The sequence below is a fragment of the Oncorhynchus keta genome, chromosome 18, assembly GCF_023373465.1.
Source record: "Oncorhynchus keta strain PuntledgeMale-10-30-2019 chromosome 18, Oket_V2, whole genome shotgun sequence".
NCBI classification, from domain to species: domain Eukaryota; kingdom Metazoa; phylum Chordata; class Actinopteri; order Salmoniformes; family Salmonidae; genus Oncorhynchus; species Oncorhynchus keta.
In genome coordinates this window covers 41,177,141-41,200,260 of record NC_068438.1, presented here as the reverse complement: position 1 = coordinate 41,200,260, position 23,120 = coordinate 41,177,141, and the positions used below count along the sequence as shown (strand labels likewise).

The window sequence follows — 23,120 nt, the reverse complement described above, 5'->3', positions numbered from 1 at the left end:
TATTATCTGTAATCCGGTATGAGCTGGAACTAAAGCTTATACACACTCCTGCCATTCAGATCTGGAGTTATCCACCTGTTTATGTCATTGCTCCACTCTCAAGTTAAAGTTGAACTTGTTGACTGATGACATGGCAGCGGCTGCCAAGAAGGGAGCAGCTGCGAACCAGAAGACTGCAGCCAAGGCAGCACTGGTCCACACCTGCCCTGTCTGTCGGGTGAGCAGTATTGGTTGATACTGTATATGTCTTTAGGTTCCTCTCCATGTGTAGGCTATTGTACTGGCCTGTGTGGCACAGTCTTTCAACTGTGTAGTAGTGTGTTGCATCGTATTGCTTACTTTAATTTGTTAACTTTGAATTCGATCACAGATTGTCAACTTCCTCCATTTTGTACTTAACCTTTACAGATGAAACCCCAAAGACATTCAAGCAGCACTCTGACAGCAAGTATCCCAAGTCTCCAATGGTCCCAGTACTGGTTGATGTGCAGGCCTAAGTGACCACCCTCACTCAAATAGACCTACAGCTGGACAAAGATTCTTCCATCATTCACATACAGTAGACAAAAGCTGTGTTCAAATACTCATACTGACCGCACTAACTGTACTATTTGTGATGTGAACTGAGTATATACTATGCTTATTGGTCTTAGTATGGATATAGTTAGTATGCCAAGAAAATGGCGAAAAATATGCAGTCAAAGTCTGACGAGACCGGATCCAAATTCATTGCCTTAACTAATTATGACAAATGTTTAAAAAATGTGGAGCAATGTAATAAAGTAATGACTTTTCAAATAAGTTTTAGCTACACTATCCTTAAGAACTGCATAGCATATACCACCCACCACTGAGACCTGTATGCTCTAGTCGGCTGGCCCTCGCTACATATTCGTCGCCAGACCCACTGGCTCCAGGTCATCTATAAGTCTATGCTAGGTAAAGCTCCACCTTATCTCAGTTCACGATAACAACACCCACCCGTAGCACATGTTCCAGCAGGTATATCTCACGGATCATCCCCAAAGCCCTCATTTGGCCGCTGCCAGTGACTGGAACGAATTGGAAAAATCGCTGAAGTTGGAGACGTTTATTTCCCTCACCAACTTTAAACATCTGCTATTACATTTATCTGATGCTATCTGAGCAGCTAACCGATTGCTGTACATACATAGTCCATCTGTAAATAGCCCACCCAATCTATCTACCTCATCCCCATACTGTTTTTATTTTATTAACGTTTCTGCTCTTTTGCACACCAGTATCTCTACTTGCACATCGTCATATGCTCATTTATCACTCCAGTGTTAATCTGCTAAATTGTAACTATTCGCTCCTATGGCCTATTTATTGCCTACCTCGTGCCTTTTGCACACAATGTATATAGACTTGATTTTTTCTACTGTGTCATTGATTTGTTTATTGTGTTATTGACTTGTTTTTATTGTTCACTCCATGTGTAACTCTGTGTTGTCTGTGTCACACTGCTTTGCTTTATCTTGGCCAGGTCGCAGATGCAAATGAGAACTTGTTTTCAACTAGCCTACCTGGTGAAATAAAGGTGAAATATTATAATTATGATTATTTTTTACAGCAGTATGTAACTGGAGACTGAAAAGATTTGGCATGAGTCCTCAGATCCTCAAAAACTTCTACAGCTGCACCATTGAGAGCATCCTGACTAGTTGCATCACTGCCTGGTATGGTAACTGCTCGGCCTCCGACCGCAAGGCACTTCAGAGGGTAATGCGTACGGCCCAGTACATCACTGGAGCCAAGTTTCCTGACATCCAGGACCTCTATACCAGGCGGTGTCAGAGGAAGGACCTAAAAATTGTCAAAGACTCCAGCCACCCTAGTCATTGAATATTTTCTCTGCTACCACACGGCAAGCGGTACCGGAGCGCCAAGTCTAGGTCCAAAAGGCTTCTTAACAGCTTCTACCACCAAGCCATAAGACTCCTAAACAGCTAATGGCTACCCAGACTATTTGCATTGCCCCCCCTTCCCCTATTTTACATTGCTGAAACTCTCTGTTCATTATCTATGCATAGTCACTTTAACTCTACCTACATATACATATTACCTCGACGAACTGGTGCCCCCGCACATTGATTGGCTCTGTTGCAGTACCCCCTGTATATAGCCTCCACATTGGCTCTCTATCGGTACCCCCTGTATATAGCCTCCACATTGACTCTGTACTGGTACCCCCTGTATATAGCCTCCACATTGACTCTGTACTGGTACCCCCTGTATATAGCCTCCACATTGACTCTGTACTGGTACCCCCTGTATATAGCCTCCACATTGACTCTGTACTGGTACCCCCTGTATATAGCTTCCACATTGACTCTGTACTGGTACCCCCTGTATATAGCCTCCACATTGACTCTGTACTGGTACCCCCTGTATATAGACTCCACATTGACTCTGTACTGGTACCCCCTGTATATAGCCTCCACATTGACTCTGTACTGGTAGACCCTGTATATAGCCTCCACATTGACTCTGTACTGGTACCCCCTGTATATAGCCTCCACATTGACTCTGCACTGGTACCCCCTGTATATAGACTCCCCATTGACTCTGTACTGGTACCCCTGTATATAGCCTCCACATTGACTCTGTACTGGTAGACCCTGTATATAGCCTCCACATTGACTCTGTACTGGTAGACCCTGTATATCGCCTCCACATTGACTCTGTACTGGTAGACCCTGTATATAGCCTCCACATTGACTCTGTACTGGTAGACCCTGTATATAGCCTCCACATTGACTCTGTACTGGTACCCCCTGTCTGGTACTCTGTACTGGTACCCCCTGTATATAGCCTCCACATTGACTCTGTACTGGTAGACCCTGTATATAGCCTCCACATTGACTCTGTACTGGTACCCCCTGTCTGGTACTCTGTACCGGTACCCCCTGTATATAGCCTCCACATTGACTCTGTACTGGTAGACCCTGTATATAGCCTCCACATTGACTCTGTACTGGTACCCCCTGTATATAGCCTCCACATTGACTCTGTACTGGTAGACCCTGTATATAGTCTCACTACTGTTATTTTACTGCTGCTCCTTCATTATTTGTTACTTTTATTTTTTACAGAAACACTTACTTTTCTTAAAACTGCATTGTCAGTTCAGGGCTTGGTAAGTAAACATTTCATGGTAAGGTCTACCTACACCTGTTGTATTGGGTGCATATGACAAATACAATTTTACTTGGTATGTTAGCTAGTTACCTAACGTTAGTTGGCTACTAACACATCAAACTCGCCAGGCAGTATATTAACTGTCTGCTATCTAACTAACTACCCAAGGAAGAAGAAGAACAAAGCAAGAACCGTGGTCAGGAAAAGAACAACCTGAAGACGAAGAAGCTGCTTCATAAAGTGGGATGCACTGTTGAGCGCTACATCCCGAGGAGTCCGTGCTGATTGTACGGAGATTGTGACAGCCGGTTAAATGGCGTCCCTTGAGAAGGCAAGAACAATATGTATGTCAGGAGAATTGCAGTATATTATGAATACAGAGGAGGAATGGGGGAAAAGGAGAGGCAGAGGAGGTCTAAGAGACAGAGGGAGGAATAGAGTGAGCTTTAGTCAGTTAGAAATGGTGGGGAAAAGGAGAGGCAGAGGAGGTCTAAGAGACAGAGGGAGGAAGAGAGTGAGCTTTAGTCAGTTAGAAATGGTGGGGAAAAGGAGAGGCAGAGGAGGTCTAAGAGACAGAGGGAGGAAGAGAGTGAGCTTTAGTCAGTTAGAAATGGTGGGGAAAAGGAGAGGCAGAGGAGGTCTAAGAGACAGAGGGAGGAAGAGAGTGAGCTTTAGTCAGTTAGAAATGGTGGGGAAAAGGAGAGGCAGAGGAGGTCTAAGAGACAGAGGGAGGAAGAGAGTGAGCTTTAGTCAGTTAGAAATGGTGGGGAAAAGGAGAGGCAGAGGAGGTCTAAGAGACAGAGGGAGGAAGTGAGTGAGCTTTAGTCAGTTAGAAATGGTGGGGAAAAGGAGAGGCAGAGGAGGTCTAAGAGACAGAGGGAGGAAGAGAGTGAGCTTTAGTCAGTTAGAAATGGTGGGGAAAAGGAGAGGCAGAGGAGGTCTAAGAGACAGAGGGAGGAAGAGAGTGAGCTTTAGTCAGTAAGAAATGGTGGGGAAAAGGAGAGGCAGAGGAGGTCTAAGAGACAGAGGGAGGAAGAGAGTGAGCTTTAGTCAGTTAGAAATGGTGGGGAAAAGGAGAGGCAGAGGAGGTCTAAGAGACAGAGGGAGGAAGAGAGTGAGCTTTAGTCAGTTAGAAATGGTGGGGAAAAGGAGAGGCAGAGGAGGTCTAAGAGACAGAGGGAGGAAGAGAGTGAGCTTTAGTCAGTTAGAAATGGTGGGGAAAAGGGAGATGGTTTGCTGAAGAAGAATGGTAGAAAGTGTAAGCAGAGTGAGCTGAGGACCGGAGGAGAAATGGAAGTGAATGATGTTGAAGTATCAGAGGTGATAGGTGTGGTGATAAGTTCTAGGGAGCCCGAGGCTTGCACCAGGTGTCAGGATAAAGATGAGTCTATGACAGTAGGAGTGACGTTTTTGGACCCTTGCCTTTTGACTGACCTATTTGTGGTTTCTGGGTGGATGAAAACAGAGTTGGGTGCTGTGGAATCAGTGAGGGTAACCAGAAGTGGTCTTGTGATAATTGTTTGGATATATAAATTAGCCCATATGAGCTTTTGTGCCGAATACATTATGTTGTGACAAGTGTCAAGTTTATGGGCATGTTGCAGCAATGTGTTGGAGGGAGGATCCTAGGTGTGGGAAGTGTGCAGAAGGGCATGAGACAAAGGAATGTGTAGCATTGGGGAAAGTAGTGGTATGTGTTCATTGTAGGGGTGCCCATGGGCCTGGGAATGAGAAATGTTGTGTGCGAGAGAGGCAGTTTGAACTTGTCTTCAAAATTAGTTACTTCCAAACTAATATAGTTATACTCACTTTAAAGCTGAAGTTGTAGTTCTAGAGGCGGTGTAATTTTGCGAGCCTGAAAAGCCCATCAACGTTCAATGTTTGCCTGCTGCTGGCCCCTCGCTCCCCCCAGTCCCCCACCCCTCCCTCTCTCGGCATCCCCATCCCCCATTCCGCCGTGTTCCCAACGCCGCTTGCAAGCTCGAAATCGCTGTAGTGAGAAGCTAGAGCACCGACACCGTTTACATTGCCAGTGCCAGCGAGTTTGAAGATACCTGAACAAAATAAGGAATTTAGAGAGCAACATTTGTCAATCAGACATTGGTAAGGATCACCCGCTAAATATTGTTGTTGTGTCATCTATACTCTTTCCCCATTTTCCCGTCAATTGTCCGACACGGATATGGCATGGTACTCGGAAAATACAATGATGATGGAGGATAGCTAGCATTAGCGAGCTAGCTAGCCTAGTTGGTGGACAAAAATAACATTTCAGTGATGGACTTGATAGCTTGGTGTGACGAAATGTAATGCATTTCCTCCATCGCTTGAGATAAAATAGCTAGTCAATCTAGTTATCGATTGTCAGATTGTACGAGAAGGGACAGTGTGTGACTGATGCAACTATGTTAGTAAACGTGATGGGATACAGTATGATGGCGTTGGAATTGTCTAGTGCCTTGCTAGTTTTCAATAACTAGTCACGCATTTTTCATTCCACGCAGCGCAGTAAAGAGCAGAGTGGTTTTTCAAAATGGTGTCTAAAGCTTATGTGCCCATTTTTGTCAAACCATCTCTGTTCTGTTTAATAATGTTGGAATGTAACTCGCTTAAACCATTGCTGTGGATGTTTTTTTGATCTAAATCACTTTCCCAAAGCGCTTTGTCAAAAATGAAATGTAATTTTTGTTTTGCCGTTCTCAAACCAGCAATAACTGAAGTGGCCATTGCGTTGTTCTCATTTAACCTGGTGTTGTTGAGATTTAACAAGGCAATCAGCAATTTCAGATGCGTGTTAAAAGAGAATCGTGAACAGCCCGAATCCTTTCTGGATTATTGTATTGATGTGAGCCTAATCTGCGAATTTCGGATTATCCGGTTTATAATAGGGATTTATCGCTGGTTTTGTGACTACTGGCTGGCGTTATAACCCGTGTGGGAATTTGTGCAATCAATCACGACAGTCATAATAATTAGGACATGTAAATGTTGTCTATATATGGTTTAATAACTATGCCGTGTTATAACGTTATTACTTATCACTGAAAATCATTCATGGCCAAGCAGTATTGACAACACAGGCGTCTAGCTATCGCAAAGTAAGTGGGACAATTAATGTCATTGTGCCTTTTATTCATAACTGCATACCTCGACACAAAGTAAAGACCCTGTATTAACAACCATTAAAATATTCGCTACAGAGAAAGGAACGGAACTCGAACAACAATGATTTAACCCGATAAAGCCTGAAACCACGTGTAGGCCTACCTTTGTGTGCTTGAGAGTTAAACTGTTGTATGCTTGAACGGTAAACAGCTCAAACAATGCAGCCATAAAACTGTCACAGGGAGGCAGAAGGATAAGGGCCTACAGGACTGCAGACGGGAATAGACTGCACCGCTGTCTGATCGTTCTGCTTGTGGATAGGACCAGTGGATCAGTACAGGCCATTTACTCTCAATTCAGGAGGAATCGTCCCATCAGAGGCAGCATTATTACTTTAGTCCTCTTTGTGTATTGAATGAATGCTCAGCTGTCAAGGACTGAAAGATCTGTATTTGAAGAGTTTTCTGACTTCAGAACATTATTGTTGATGTCTTGTTTTGATCTCTAGGGTTGTGTGTTTTGATGTGGCAGGTCGATTTTGAAATAGGCTAAAACGTCAATATCTGTAGAAATGATTTGACAGAAGTGTTAACAGAATGTTCATTCCAGTTTATCTCAATTATGTCCTTTGACTGCTTGTTAATCTTTAGGGGAAACGATGTTGTCATTGGGTTTCAGTGTCCTCAGCATCATTTGTTGTAGTGCAAGATTAGTGTGCTTCTTGACTCGTTGTTTGTGTGTGTGCCAGGATTAAACAATCCTGTGTGTCTTTCTGTTCTCGTGGCGGAGGTGCCAGAGTGGAAGCTGGGCCACGAGTGCATTTCTCTGTGGTCTCACTCTCAACAATCTGTGTGTGTGGCCCTAGTTCTGATCCAGGATCATTTGTTTCCTGTGTTATTCCTTTTACACCTGGAAATAAACCCACGGCTCGTCCAGTCAGGTGTCACAACGTGTACTGGCCCACCTCTCTGCCTTGTTATCTCTTGCCCTACCGGACAGTGCTGCTTCTTCTTGGTGACAATCACTCATCGGCCTGTGTGGTATCTGCCAAATCAGAGTTTTAATAGAAAATGCCTCTATGTCCTCTTACCTTGAGAGTAGAGGTCGACCTATTTAATCGGAATGGCCGATTTAATTAGGTTCGATTTCAAGTTTTCATAACAATTTTGTAATTTTTTTTATATACCTTTATTTAACTTGGCAAGTCAGTTAAGAACACGTTCTTATTTTCAATGATGGCCTAGGAACGGTGGGTTAACTGCCTTGTTCAGGGGCAGATTTTCACCTTGTCAGCTCAGGGGTTCTAATCTTGCAACCTTACAGTTAACTAGTCCAACGCTCTAACCATTGCACTCCACGAGGAGCCTTGCCTGTTCCGCGAATGCAGTAGAAGCCAAGGTAAGTTGCTAGCTAGCATTAAACTTATCTTATAAAAAACAATCAATCATAATCGCTAGTTATAACTACTAATCCAGTTTAGCAGGCAATATTAACCAGGTGAAATTGTGTAATTTCTCTTGCGTTCATTGCACGCAGAGTCAGGGTATATGCAACAGTTTGGGCTGCCTGGCTCATTGCGAACTAATTTGCCAGAATTTTACGTAATTATTACATAACATTGAAGGTTGTGCAATGTAACAAGAATATTTAGACTTATGGATGCCACCCGTTAGATAAAATACGGAACGGTTCTGTATTTCACTGAAATAATAAACGTTTTGTTTTCGAAATGATAGTTTCCGGATTCGACCATATGTAACAGAATAACTTTACGTCCCCGGGCGCAAACCAGGGAGCTTCTGCACACATCAACAACAGTCACCCACGAAGCATCGTTACCCATCGCTCCACAAAAGCCGCGGCCCTTGCAGAGCAAGGGGAACTACTACTTCAAGGTCTCAGAGCAAGTGACGTAACCGATTGAAACGCTATTTAGCGCACACCGCTAACTAAGCTAGCCGTTTCACCTCCGTTACACATATTAATGACCAAAGGCTCGTATTTCTGTGTGTTATTATGTTATAATTAATTCTCATTTGATAGAGCAGTCTGACTGAGCAGAGCAGGCTCGTAATCATTCATTCAAACCGCACTTTCTTGCGTTTTGCCAGCAGCTCTTCATAAGCACAGCGCTGTTTATGACTTCAAGCCTATCAGCCTAATGGCTGGTGTAACCAATGTGAAATAGCTAGCTAGTTAGCTGCGTGTGCGCTAATACTGTTTCAAACGTCACTCGCTCTGAGACTTGGAGTAGTTATTCCCCTTTCGCTGCAAGGGCCGCGGCTTTTGAGGAGCTATGGGTAACGCTGCTTCCTGGTTCGAGCCCAAGTAGGGGCGAGGAGAGGGACGGAAGCTATACTGTCACACTGGCAATATTATAGTGCCTATAAGAACATCCATATAAGAACATCAAATAGTCAAAGGTTAATGAAATACAAATGGTATAGAGAGAAATAGTCATATAAATACTATATTAACTACAACCTAAAACCTCTTACCTTGGAATATTGAAGTCTCATGTTAAAAGGAACCACCAACATTCTTATGTTCTCATGTTCTGAGCAAGGAACTTAAACGTTAGCTTTCTTACATGGCACATATTGCACTTTTACTTTCTTCTCCAACACTTTGTTTTTGCATTATTTAAACCAAATTGAACAGGTTTCATTATTTATTTGAGGCTAAATTGACTTTATTCATGTATTATATTAAGTTAAAATAAGTGTTCATTCAGTATTGTTGTAATTGTCATTATTACAAATAAATAAATAAAAATCGTCCGATTAATTGGTATCGGCTTTTTTGGTCCTCCAATAATCGGTATCGGCGTTGAAAAATCATAATCGGTCGACCTCTACTCGTGAGAGGTCAGTTCTGTCCTAGACCATATTCTCTGTAGTATCCCCAAAAGGTGAGCTTGTCCAACCAGACGGACAGAAGTGCTGAAGTCCAAGGCCAGGTCTGTGAGTCAGTCATGCTGTCCAGCCATGCTGTGACCAGTTGGCTTGTCGTCTGTTTAGTCTGCTCTCTGAGACACTACTACAGAGCGGTGTGTGTCTAGGGACACCCTCTATTTTCTCTGGTAACACCAACTACATCCTGGTACATCCCTTAGGAAAATGTGGCGCTGGACAACATGATGAGAAGATTTTTAATTTACCGGCCATTTGAGAAATGTACCAGACACGTATTCATTAGTGCATCCACCCACAGTGATCACAATGACAGAATTCACATGTAGATTATGGTAATTAATCTGAACAAAAACATGCAACTCCTGTAATGAAGCAGCCAATGAAACAGCATTTTCAATCATTTGCCTAAATGTAATTGGCAGGGGAAGGGGAAAAACAGCATTCTAAACAGCACGGTAGATATTAGAGAAAGATGGTAGATCTAAAGATACAAAAACTAGGATGGGTTGCTCATTTGGTAGAGCTGACCCCATGTAGTTGACGGGTCGATTGACTGGGCGATAGGCTTTTGGTCGACCAGTCACTTTTTAGTCGAGCAGTTGCAACAACAAAAAATGTTATACAAAATGTATGGCACATGTCTTGATTGACGCCTGTCTTGAGTGATGCCAGTCTCAGTGGACTAGTCCATTGTGGAGACCACGGGGGTGGTTCACCAGTAGTAGATTTACTGTTAATTCCCATAATTTCTCATCTACAATGTTTGTTTGGTTACTGTAATTTCTGTTGATGCATTCAATATATTATTATTAATATTTTACAGTTCTCATTGTCAGAGTGGATATGTTGTTTGCAGAGTGCACAATCTAGATACAATGCTATTTTATAGCAAATAAATTGACAACAGACTTACAGCACGCTCATAGGGAACAAGCACAGCACTGATGATTGGCTGAGAGAAGTTGATAATACAAATATTGTGGGGGCTGTTTTATTAGACTTCAGTGTGGCTTTTGACATTATCCATCAGTCTGCTGCTGGAATAACTTGTGTTACGGCTTTACACCACCTGCTATACTGTGGATAAAGAGCTACCTGTCTAACAGAACACAGAGTGGCCTTCCTAGTGGCACAGTGGTCTAAGGCACTGCATCGCAGTGCTAGAGGCTTCTCTACAGATCCGGGTTTGATCCCAGGCTGTGTCGCAGCCGGCCGAGACGGGGAGACCCATGAGGCGGCGCACAGTTGGCCCAGCATCGTCCGGGTTAGGGGAGGGTTTGGCCCAGCATCGTCCGGGTTAGGGGAGGGTTTGGCCCAGCATCGTCCGGGTTAGGGGAGGGTTTGGCCCAGCATAGTCCGGGTTAGGGGAGGGTTTGGCCAGCCAGGATGTCCTTGTCCCATCGCGCTCTAGTGATTCCTTGTGGTTGGCCGGTGCAACCGGTGACTTCGGTCGCCAGTTGTACGGTGTTGCAGGTTCAAATCCCGAGCTGACAAGGTACAAATCTGTCGTTCTGCCCCTGAACAGGCAGTTAACCCACTGTTCCTAGGCCGTCATTGAAAATAAGATTTTTTTCTTAATTAACTGACTTGCCTAGTTAAATAAAGGTAAAAATAAAATTAAAAGCGAGCACTGTGACAAGAAGCAGCGTGTTTTGGAGGACCCACGGCTCGAGACCTTCACCTCTCCCGAGTCCGTATGGGAGTTGCAGCAATGAGACGAGACTATAACTACCAGTTGTGGAGATAAAGGGGTAAAAAATAAGACAGAACACAGAGGGTGTTGTTTATTGGAAGCCTCTGCAACATAATCCCGGTGGAATCAGGAATTCCCCAGGGTGGCTGTCTAGGCTGAGTAAAGACGGGATGTCTATTAGAGGCCGACCGTTTATGATTTTTCAACGCCGATACCGATTATTGGAGGACCAAAAAAATCCGATACCGATTAAATGTTTTATTTGTAATAATGACAATTACAACAATACTGAATGAACACGTATTTTAACTTAATATAATACATCAATGAAAATCAATTTAGCCTCAAATAAATAATGAAATCTGTTCAATTTGGTTTAAATAATGCAAAAACAAAGTGTTGGAGAAGAAAGTAAAAGTGCAATATGTGCCATGTAAGAAAGCTAACGTTTAATTTCCTTGCTCAGAACATGAGAACATAAGAATGTTGGTGGTTCCTTTTAACATGAGACTTCAATATTCCAAGGTAAAAGGTTTTAGGTTGTAGTTAATTTCTCTCTATACCATTTGTATTTCATATACCTTTGACTATTGGATGTTCTTATAGGCACTTTAGTATTGCCAGTGTAACAGTATAGCTTCAGTCCCTCACCTCGCCCCTACCTGGGCTCGAAACAGGAACATATCAACAACAGCCACCCTCGAAGCACCATTACCCATCGCTCCACAAAATGTGTGGCCCTTGCAGCGCAAGGGGAATAACTACTCCACGTGTCAGAGCGAGTGACGTTTGAAACGTTATTAGCGCGCACCCAGCTAACTAGCTAGCCATTTTACATTGGTTACACCAGCCTAATCTCGGGAGTTGATAGGCTTGAAGTCATAAACAGCTCTATGCGTGAAGCATTGCAAAGAGCTGCTGGCAAAACGCACGAAAGTGCTGTTTGAATGAATGCTTACGAGCCTGCTGGTGCCTTCCACCGCTCAGTCAGACTGCTCTATCAAATATCAAATCATAGACTTAATTATAACATAACACACAGAAATACGAGCCTTTGGTCATTAATATGGTCGAATCCGGAAACTATCATCTCGAAAACAAAACGTTTATTATTTCAGTGAAATACGGAACCGTTCGGTATTTTATCTAACGGGTGGCATCCATAAGTCTAAATATTGCTGTTACATTGCACAACCTTCAATGTTATGTCATAATTACGTAAAATTCGGACAAATTAGTTCGCAATGAGCCAGGCAGCCCAAACTGTTTATGGTTAGGTCCACGTTGGAGCAACGACAATCCTTTTTCGCGAATGCGCACTGCATCGATTATGTGCAATGCAGGACATGCTAGATAAATTAGTAATATCATCAACCATGTGTAGTTAACTAGTGATTGTCACGCCTTGGTCTTAGTATTTTGTGTTTTCTTTAATTATTTGTTCAGGCCAGGGTGTGACATGGGGTTATTGTATTGTCTTATTGGGTTTTTTGTAGGCATTGGGATTGTGGTTGATTAGGGGTGTGTCTAGTATAGGCTTGGCTGCCTGAGGCGGTTCTCAATCAGAGTCAGGTGATTCTTGTTGTCTCTGATGGGGAACCGTATTTAGGTAGCCTGGGTTTCATTGTGTATTTCGTGGGTGATTGTTCCTGTCTCTGTGTAGTTTCACCAGATAGGCTGTAATTAGATTTCACGTTCCGTTTGTTGTTTTGTATTTTGTAATAGTTATTTAATGTATCGCGATCCTTCATTAAAGATCATGAGTAACCACCACGCTGCATTTCGGTCCGACTCTCTTTCTACAAACGAAGAACGACGTTACAGTGATTATGATTGATTGATGATTGTTTTTCATAAGATAAGTTTAATGCTAGCTAGCAACTTACCTTGGCTTCTTACTGCATTCATGTACAGAGAAGGGTATGTGAGGAAGTCTTTCATAGGCAGCACGTGTGGCAAAAGGCCTCGCTGATTATTGAGTTGCAGCTGTCGGTGAAAAACATTTTAAAATATTTGTGAAGATAATGTGTCTTGAGTATAATTTAAAATGTTGACCCAAGAAGAAGGGTAGGGGCGTGTGGCGAAGTTAGCCTATAGGCGGGTCTCGTTCCAGAATGCATGAGCTCAGCTCTCCAGAATCCACTCAGCTGTCTCCCACCAATTCTTGCGCATTTGTTGTTTCATGTGAATTGTTAGCCCTTTTTATTGTTTTTGATCAATTCCCCATTACATATGTCACCAGTAGTAAATGTACTGTTAATCCCTGTCATTTGGTTACATACATTTCTGTTAATGTATTTGTATTATTAATTAGGATGACAGTCATTGTAGCCTACAGTCATTGTAGCCTACAGTCATTGTCGCCTACAGTCATTGTAGCCTACAGTCATTGTAGCCTACAGTCATTGTAGCCTACAGTCATTGTCGCCTACAGTCATTGTAGCCTACAGTCATTGTAGCCTACAATCATTGTCGCCTACAGTCATTGTCGCCTACAGTCATTGTCGCCTACAGTCATTGTAGCCTACAGTCATTGTCGCCTACAGTCATTGTAGCCTACAGTCATTGTAGCCTACAGTCATTGTCGCCTACAGTCATTGTAGCCTACAGTCATTGTCGCCTACAGTCATTGTAGCCTACAGTCATTGTCGCCTACAGTCATTGTAGCCTACAGTCATTGTAGCCTACAGTCATTGTAGCCTACAGTCATTGTCGCCTACAGTCATTGTAGCCTACAGTCATTGTAGCCTACAGTCATTGTAGCCTACAGTCATTGTCGCCTACAGTCATTGTAGCCTACAGTCATTGTAGCCTACAGTCATTGTAGCCTACAGTCATTGTCGCCTACAGTCATTGTCGCCTACAGTCATTGTCGCCTACAGTCATTGTCGCCTACAGTCATTGTAGCCTACAGTCATTGTCGCCTACAGTCATTGTAGCCTACAGTCATTGTCGCCTACAGTCATTGTAGCCTACAGTCATTGTCGCCTACAGTCATTGTAGCCTACAGTCATTGTAGCCTACAGTCATTGTCGCCTACAGTCATTGTCGCCTACAGTCATTGTAGCGTTCTCGGAGTGGAAACGTTGTTTGCAGAGTTCACAACCTGCTACACTTGTGACAACGTGAGTTTTGGTTTATTTCATACCACGAGTTGTCCATTTTCTCATTGTCTTTTGTTTGTAGAGCTCCATATGAGCATGGGTCTGGTTTCTCTGTCTGGTTAATGATGAATAATTAGTGCATGCCCCTGAGCACGCGTAGCCTACCTGGCCTACTGCTCACAAATGTAGGAAAGTGCCCATTTTGGGATGTTTGATTTCTGATTGGCTTAGTCACCACATCCACCACTAGCTGAGCTTCTCACTCATTACCTCACAAAGTCTGCTTTTTTTAACACCCATAGCGAATTCCCTCCTAATAGGTCCTCACCGTAGCCTATTTCTGAGTACCATGCGCTCATTTATGCTATTTAGCCCGCCAATGGGTGGCAGGTAGCCTAGTGGTTAGAGGGGGGGGGGGGGGGCAGGTAGCCTAGTGGTTGGAGCGTTGGACTTGTAACCGAAAGGTTGCGAGATCGAATCCCCGAGCTGACAAGGTAAAAATAAGAACTTGTTCTTAACTGACTTACCTACTAAAATAGAAAATGATTAGGGTCTATCAATGCGTCCATATGGCAGAGGCTGGTGCTTTAGTTGATTGTTAGGTTTTATATTTTTATCATTTAATGAAGATTTTTAGGATTAACCACGTGACACTGATTTTGAGGATCGAAAAACCTTATTATTGAAATATTTCCACAAAAATGCACATATGAAAATCATAACTGACACGCAGACTGGTAGAAATGGTAGGATAAATTCTTTATAAAATAATTGCCTACACCTTTCGATGGTCGGATTTGCAATCAATGAAGTATGTTTTGAAAATGCATACGGCCTCCAGCTCATATTATGAAGTGGTGGGTGAAACGCTGATGGCCGACTTAATGTTGTTTTTCCTCCCAGACCGGATACAATTTATCCAATGTTCATTTTCACTTAACGGACGGCAATTACCGCCTAACGGAATCCCTGAATCAGGACACCCCTGTAAGCTTAAAGAATATGAATATTGATGTTATTCTAGACCCCTGTTTTTAAAGAACCAAGAGTTCATATTTGATTCACACGCTTCCGTCTCCCCCCCATTCATGTTCTCTGGGGGAGCCATGTTGGCTCCCAGTATTTTTTTAGCAGGCCCACAGGCCCAGCCCTGGGCTGGTCTAAGTGGAAGCCATCTAGGGGCCTGTTTGATTTATAATTGATTAGTGCAGCTCCATGTCATCTTCTTTAGCTGTTCTTCCCAGAATATGAAGGCTTCAGGCTCCCTGCTTTTCCAAACAGGAATAAATTAGCTCACCTCTTGAAGCAAACCAAATCCAAGTTTATTGGTTGTGTACACACATTTGCAGATGTTATCGCAGGTGCAGCAGCGAAAGGCTTGTTTCTAGCTGTACCCTAGCAATACAAAACAATATGCACATCATCCAAAAAGGAAGTAAAAAGAAGGAAATTAAGAAATATCGGACACAAACCTTAACCCCGAAGTGTGTTTTTTACCAGTGGTATCTGTTAGCATGTAGCTATGCACATTACCAGGCTAGGAACTGCTGCTCTCTCTGTTATTGTTGTTCCCTGAGGGCCACCGCACAACTGAGTCTGGGATCAGTTGGTAGCTGTTAGCATGTAGCTATGCACATTACCAGGCTAGGAACTGCTGCTCTCTCTGTTATTGTTGTTCCCTGAGGGCCACCGCACAGCTGAGTCTGGGATCAGGTGGTAGCTGTTAGCATGTAGCTATGCACATTACCAGGCTAGGAACTGCTGCTCTCTCTGTTATTGTTGTTCCCTGAGGGCCACCGCACAGCTGAGTCTGGGATCAGGTGGTAGCTGTTAGCATGTAGCTATGCACATTACCAGGCTAGGAACTGCTGCTCTCTCTGTTATCGTTGTTCCCCGAGGGCCACCGCACAGCTGAGTCTGGGATCAGGTGTGTTACACTTAATGGTGACCCCCTCGTATGTCCAATCATGTGGTTCTGTGACATGGAAGTTGCGTGAATTAGAGCTCTGACACAAAGAAAGGTGTCGATCACTCAGGATGCCTGTAGGAATTTAAAGATCTCTCCATCTGTTTTTCTGTGTTTGTTCAGTGTGATTGTCCTGTGAAGAATAGTCTTTACAAATGGAGGTAGTGATCTGCTGAATGGAAGGCTTAGGGGAAGAATGGGCTTTTCACAACCAAGGGACCAAAAACACTCAACATCAACCATTTTAAAACTAAGGGCTGTTCGGTGAAGACACTCCCATTTCCCTTGCCCCAGACACACACACACTCCAGAGTCGCACCCAGCCTAAAATATGCTTGTGTGACCATTGTTGAACAACATGACCAACGATATTTCAGGCTGGATGTGACTCTGGAATCCAGTTTAGCCTCTGAGAGGTCCATGGATTTACCGTTCCGAGACCCTTTCACAGGTCTTCCTGGTGCTGTGTACTCTCTCTCTCTCTCTCTCTCTCTCTCTCACACACACACACACACACACACACACACACACACACACACACACACACACACACACACACACACATAGTCATACTCTGACACACACACAGTCATACTCTCTCACACACACACACACACACACTCATAGTCATACTCTCTGACACACACACACTCATAGTCATACTCTGACACACACGCATGGTCGTATTCCGACACACACACACTTCACTCGTCTTTCTTTCTGTTCAGACAGCTGGGAGGTACCATGGGGGCCTAGGATGGGACCCCCACAGCTAGTTTAGTGTGTGTGTGTGTGTGAAGGGATGATTATTGTGTGTTCTGTTCATGTGTACTGAATGAGTGAGAGGAGAGGTGGAGGTAGGTTTCTGTGGAGAAGTGAGAGGAGAGGTGGAGGTAGGTTTCTGTGGAGAAGTGAGAGGAGAGGTAGAGGTAGGTTTCTGTGGAGAAGTGAAAGGAGGTGATGGAGGGAGAGAGAGGATGACTAAGAGGATGGTAGACAGAAAGAGAGGAGGAGAAAGGAGGTGATGGATGGAGGGAGGGAGAGGATGACTAAGTAAGAGGATGGTAGACAGAAAGAGAGGAGGAGAAAGGAGGTGATGGAGGGAGGGAGAGGATGACTTAAGTAAGAGGATGGTAGACAGAAAGAGAGGAGGAGAAAGGAGGTGATGGAGGGAGGGAGAGGATGACTTAAGTAAGAGGATGGTAGACAGAAAGAGAGGAGGAGAAAGGAGGTGGTGGAGGGAGGGAGAGGATGACTTAAGTAAGAGGATGGTAGACAGAAAGAGAGGAGGAGAAAGGAGGTGATGGAGGGAGGGAGAGGATGACTAAGTAAGAGGATGGTAGACAGAAAGAGAGGAGGAGAAAGGAGGTGATGGAGGGAGAGAGAGGATGACTAAGAGGATGGTAGACAGAAAGAGAGGAGGAGAAAGGAGGTGATGGAGGGAGAGGATGACTAAGTAAGAGGATGGTAGACAGATTGAGAGGAGGAGAAAGGAGGTGGTGGAGGGAGGGAGAGGATGACTAAGTAAGAGGATGGTAGACAGATTGAGAGGAGGAGAAAGGAGGTGGTGGAGGGAGGGAGAGGATGACTAAGTAAGAGGATGGTAGACAGATTGAGAGGAGGAGAAAGGAGGTGGTGGAGGGAGGGAGAGGATGACTAAGTAAGAGGATGGTAGACAGATTGAGAGGAGGAGAAATTAGGTGATGTTGATAAGGAGGAGGTGATGGTAGAATTATGGGTAGACGTTTCACTCCATTTTACAAGAGGTTTTCCCATGTTTCCTGACTACTGAATCTCTGGCCAATTAATGAAAAATAAACTATCAATTAGTCTAACTACCAGAGAGAGAAGAAAAAACACCCTATTTAATGTTGGATTTGAGTGGCAACAGTAATGGTAGCAGACTCTGTGTGTATGTGTGTGGAGGTGTATTAGTGGTATCACAGTGGTTGGTTCCCACTGTGTTATTGAATTAGAAGCACTGCAATTAGATTGTACTGACGACCTCCTCTATCAAGTGTGAGCCAGCCGTCACCATGGATACGGGGGGGGGCAAACGGGAAGGAGAGAAACCGAAAGAGAGTATGGAAGGGAAGGGATAAACCGAGGGCGGAATATGTCTGATTGATTGAGGTTGAGTGGGTTCCAATCAGTGACTCAGCCACGCCATCTCTCTTCTTCACTTCCAATCAATGACACTTAGAATGGAACCTGGGTTCTAGAGAACCAGACGGTGTGCAGGTTCAAGCCCAACATTAAAATGCACGAGTCAACTAATTGTGTGTGTGTGTGTGTGTGTGTGTGTGTGTGTGTGTCAGCGGCTGCCTCTGAACCTGTCCTTTGGCCAGCGGTAGCTAGTTACCCAGCGGGACTACACAGTGGAACACACAGGGTTCCCACCGAGTGACACAGACTCTTCTGGCCTGCTATGCTGCTACAGTGTTCCTCTCAGCAGTCAGCAGATTAATCATTTACACCTGGTCTTGTTTTTTCTCTCTCCCTCTCTCAATTTAAGGGGCTATATTGGCATGAGAAACACATGTTTACATTAAATAGATAATAAACAAAAGTGAAATAAACAATACAAATTTAACCGTAAACATTTTTTAAAATAAAAATGTGATAATTTATAATGACCTGGCCTGTGTCTCATAATGTACCTGCATTCCGTACAGAACTAGGCTGGTAATGTCTAGCCATCTCTTAAATTACCATGCACTTGTGTTCTCACATTGATTTGGATACTGTAACTGCAAAGACATTTAAAAAACATTTTTTTTTATCTTATTGCAGATTTCAAAGTGCCATGTATTATTTTCTGAGAAATCCTCTAGGGGGCACAATTTAAAAAAATAAAACATAACTTTTTCAAATGTATTTCACCTTTATTTAACCAGGTAGGCCAGTTGATAACACCTTTATTTAACCAGGTGTGACCTGGCCAAGATAAAGCAAAGCAGTGCGACACATGGAATAAACAAACATAGTCAATAATACAATAGAAAAAGGCTATTTTGTAAATTACATTGCTGAAGTCAAGGATCGGTAGGATGGTCAGTTTTACGAGGGTATGTTTTAGAGGTCGACCGATTTATGATTTTTCAATGCCGATACTGATTATTGGAGGACCAAAAAGAAGCCGATACCGATTAATCGGCCGATTTAAAAAAAAAAATATATATATATATAAATTAATAATGACAATTACAACAACACTGAATGAACACTTTTTAAAAACTTAATACATCAATAAAAATCAATTTAGCCTCAAATAAATAATGAAACATGTTCAGTTTGGTTTAAATAATGCAAAAACAAAGTGTTGGAGAAGAAAGTAAAAGTGCAATATGTGCCACGTAAGAAAGCTAACGTTAACCTCTTACTCCTACCCGACAGGCAGGCGTCCCATCTAGACATCTGGAAATGCAAATGCGCTACGCTAAATGCTAATAGCACTCGTTAAAACTCAAACGTTCATTAAAATACACATGCAGGGTACTGAATTAAAGCTACACTCGTTGTGAATCCAGCCAACAAGTCAGATTTTTTAAATGCTTTTCGGCAAAAGCATGAGAAGCTATTATCTGATAGCATGTAACACCCCAAAAGACCCGCAGGGGACGTAAACAAAATAATTAGCATAGTCGGCGCTACACAAAACGCACAAATAAAATATAAAACATTCATTACCTTTGACAATCTTCTTTGTTGGCACTCCTAGATGTCCCATAAACATCACTATTGGGTCTTTTTTTCGTTTAAATCGGTCCATATATAGCCTAGATATCGATCTATGAAGACTGTGTGATCAAGGAAAAAAACAGTTTTTTAACGCAACGTCATTTTTTTTAATTAAAAAAGTCGACGATAAACTTTCACAAAACACTTTGAAATACTTTTGTAATGCAACTTTAGGTATTAGTAAACGTTAATAATCCATCAAATTGATCACGAGGCGATGTATATTCTGTAGCTGTACGTCTGGAAATAATGTCCGGGTAAATCTCAACCAAAATATCCGGTCGGAGACCGGAAGAAATGCGCTGCCTTGTGTCCGTTTGACCAAGAAACAAATCGTAGGCAAATGACAAGACTGTTGACATCGTGTGGAAGCTGTAGGTATTGCAACCTCGGCCCCATTTAATGTGGTTCCCATTCAACAACACGTTCAAGTGGCGCATGGATATATTTTCCCATTTTCAGTGATCAGATTTTCCTGCGCTTTTCGATGAAACGCACGTTCTGTTATAGTCACAGCTGTGATTTAACCAGTTTTATAAACGTCTGAGTGTTTTCTATCCACACATACTAATCATATGCATATACTATATTCCTGGCATGAGTAGCAGGGTGCTGAAATGTTGCGCGATTTTTAACAGAATGTTTGAACAAGTAGGGGGTAGGAGTAACAGGTTAAAGTTCCTTGCTCAGAACATGAGAACATATGAAAGCTGGTAGTTCCTTTTAACATGAGTCTTCAATATTCCCAGGTAAGAAGTTTTAGGTTGTAGGAATTATATAAATTATAGGATACCCGGGCCAGGTCGTTTAGAAAGTCCTGCTCGCTGAAGTGTTTTAGGGAGCGTTTGACGGTGATGAGGGGTGGTCGTTTGACCGCCAACCCATTACGGACACAGGCAATGAGGCAATGAGGCAATGATTGCTGAGATCTTGGTTGAAGACAGCAGAGGTGTATTTGGAGGGCAGGTTGGTTAGGATGATATCTATGATGGTGCCCATGTTTACAGACTTTGGGTTTTACCTGGTAGGTTCATTGATCATTTGTGTGAGATTGGAGGCATTAAGATTGATACCAAAAGAATACCACAAAAAGAAGAAAACAATTACGAGGAGAAGGACTATGATTTATCCCCGGTATTTAAGTTTCTGTTCTCGAAAAGACACTTAATGTTCTAAGTCCACAACAAAACCACATCAAGGGACCATTGTTTGAGAAAATCTGAGACCGTTACCTTTTAATTCCGATGCACACCAGCCAGACAGTTGTGTTTGGCTAGCTGTGTTTCTGCAGCTCGCTTGTGATGGAGATTTCAAAACAAATGGCCACTGGATTGATGTAAATAATCATGGCTCTGCCAGGTAGGCATAGGCTGCTTTGTAGTTCCCTTTTCATTGCATTGCACAACGGTCTGATTCATGCCTGTCTCCGTGGACTAATCCATTGTGGAGACCGCGAGGATGGTTCACCAGTAGTAGATTTACTGTTAATTGCCATCCTTTTTAATGTACAATGTTTAGTTGGTTTCAGTAATTTCTGTTAATGCATTCAATATTATTATTCCAGTCTTCCCGTTTTCATTGTCTGAGTGGACACTTTGTTTGCAGAGTGCACAACCTAAGCTACGCTACTGTTATTGTTATTTTTTTTAAAAAATACCCTTTTTTCTCCCCGATTTCAATCTTGTCTCATAGCTGCAACTCACCAACGGGCCCAGGAGGCGAAGGTCAATTCATGCGTCCTCCAAAACATGTCCCGCCAAACCGCGCTTTTTAACACCTGGCCGCTTAACCCGAAAGTCAGCTGCACCAATGTGTCGGAGGAAATGCCATTCAACTGACAACCGAGGTCAGCCTGCAGGCGCTCCACCCGCCACAAGGAGTCGCTAGAGCCAAGTAAAGCCCCCCCCGACCAAACACTCCCCTAACCCGTATAACGCTGGGCCAATTGTGTGCCCTCCTATTGGACTTCTGGTCACGGCCAGTTGTGACACAGCCTGGGATCAACCCCGGGTCTGTAATGACGCCTCAAGAAATGCAATGCAATGCAGTGCCTTAGACCGCTGTGTCACTCGGGAGGCAGTTTTGGTTTATTTCGGCAAGCAAACAAAGTCTGTTTTTACAACCATTGAGAATAACAATAGTTCCTCAACGTAGCCTATTTGAAAAATCTTTCCAGCTCTCCCTTTCCATAACCAGTCATCATGAAATGGGAAAAAATGTCATGCTCTGATCCAGTGGAAACGTCATAAAATAGGCCTACCGGATTACTTCTTATCCCTTGCGCAAATAGTTTACAGCAGTGTCTGTCCGTCCGTCCGTCCGTCCGTCCGTCTGAAGCTCACTGGCGCGGGAAACTCTGAGTGCCCAGAATATGTTCTGCAAGTTTGCTAGTACAATTGAGCTGGACCAAGTTTATAGTTGTAACATTGTTTCAAGTTCCTTGCGGACAGGCCATGCTTATCCAATGAGATTTATTATTTCAGGATTTTTTTCTACCTGCAGGCTCCTACGTTTTTATTTTGTTGGTTTATGTAGGCAATTATTTGTATTTATTTTTTATTTGTTACATTTATTGACTTGCCAAGATAAAAATATATATTTATATGTTTTTATTATAAATTAAATTAAGCTGTTCCATGAAAATGTGCATCTGAAAATCCTAACTGGAACACAGATCAGTAGAGATGGTAGTATAACTTGGCACTCCAAATGGAAAAGGTTGCTGACCACTGGTGTAGCCTATTACCGGCAACTTTAGGAGCTTAATGGCAAACTCTGCAAAGACTAGCAGCAGCGGGAGGATGGTAGGGAGAAGGCTTTTTTTTCCTTCTGGTTAGGTTATATTGATCTCTTGCTCCCTCTTTAGTCATTTATGTGTCTTCATTTGTAATATCAGTGCTTAAAGCATCAGACAATCTCAGTAGCCTACACATAGTTGATTTTATTAAAACATTGGGTGTGTCTATATATGGAAAAATACACGTAAAAATAATTCTGCCAATCGATTGGTCGAAAGAAGAGACGACGTTGTCGACCAAGATTATTATTTTTTGTTGGGAACAGCCCTACATTATTTTCACATTCTAAAATATGTCTGAATATTGTGGGCATAGCCTGACTAAATTGGCAACATGCTCCCAACACAAGAGGCAGGGTAGCCTAGTGGTTAGAGCATTGGACTAGGAACCGAAAGGTTGCAAGTTCAAATCCCTGAGCTGACAAGGTATACAATCTGTCGTTCTGCCCCTGAACAGGCAGTTAACCCACTAGGCCGTCATTGAAAATAAGAATTTGTTCTTTAACCGACTTGCCTAGTTAAATAAAGGTAAACAACAAGCACACTAATGACGTCTGTCTATGTGGTAGCTAGTCAGTCTCAACATTTTCAGATGTTGAAGAGTTATTCAGCGTTTCTGTATCATGTTTTAAAATGA

General features: G+C 43.0%; 1 protein-coding gene across 3 annotated transcripts in view; it reads left to right on the top strand.

Annotated features, from left to right (window-relative positions):
- The first annotated feature begins 5,103 nt into the window (after positions 1–5,103).
- The window catches only part of LOC127908812 (protein FAM168A-like), an 87,857-nt gene continuing 69,840 nt past the window's right edge, over positions 5,104–23,120 (top strand). For 2 of the 3 annotated variants that reach the window (XM_052468327.1, XM_052468326.1), the window contains exon 1: positions 5,104–5,265. The gene's annotated coding sequence lies outside the window, so the exon portion shown is untranslated. The remainder of the gene's footprint in view (positions 5,266–23,120) is intronic. The other variant, XM_052468329.1, reaches the window with a different exon arrangement.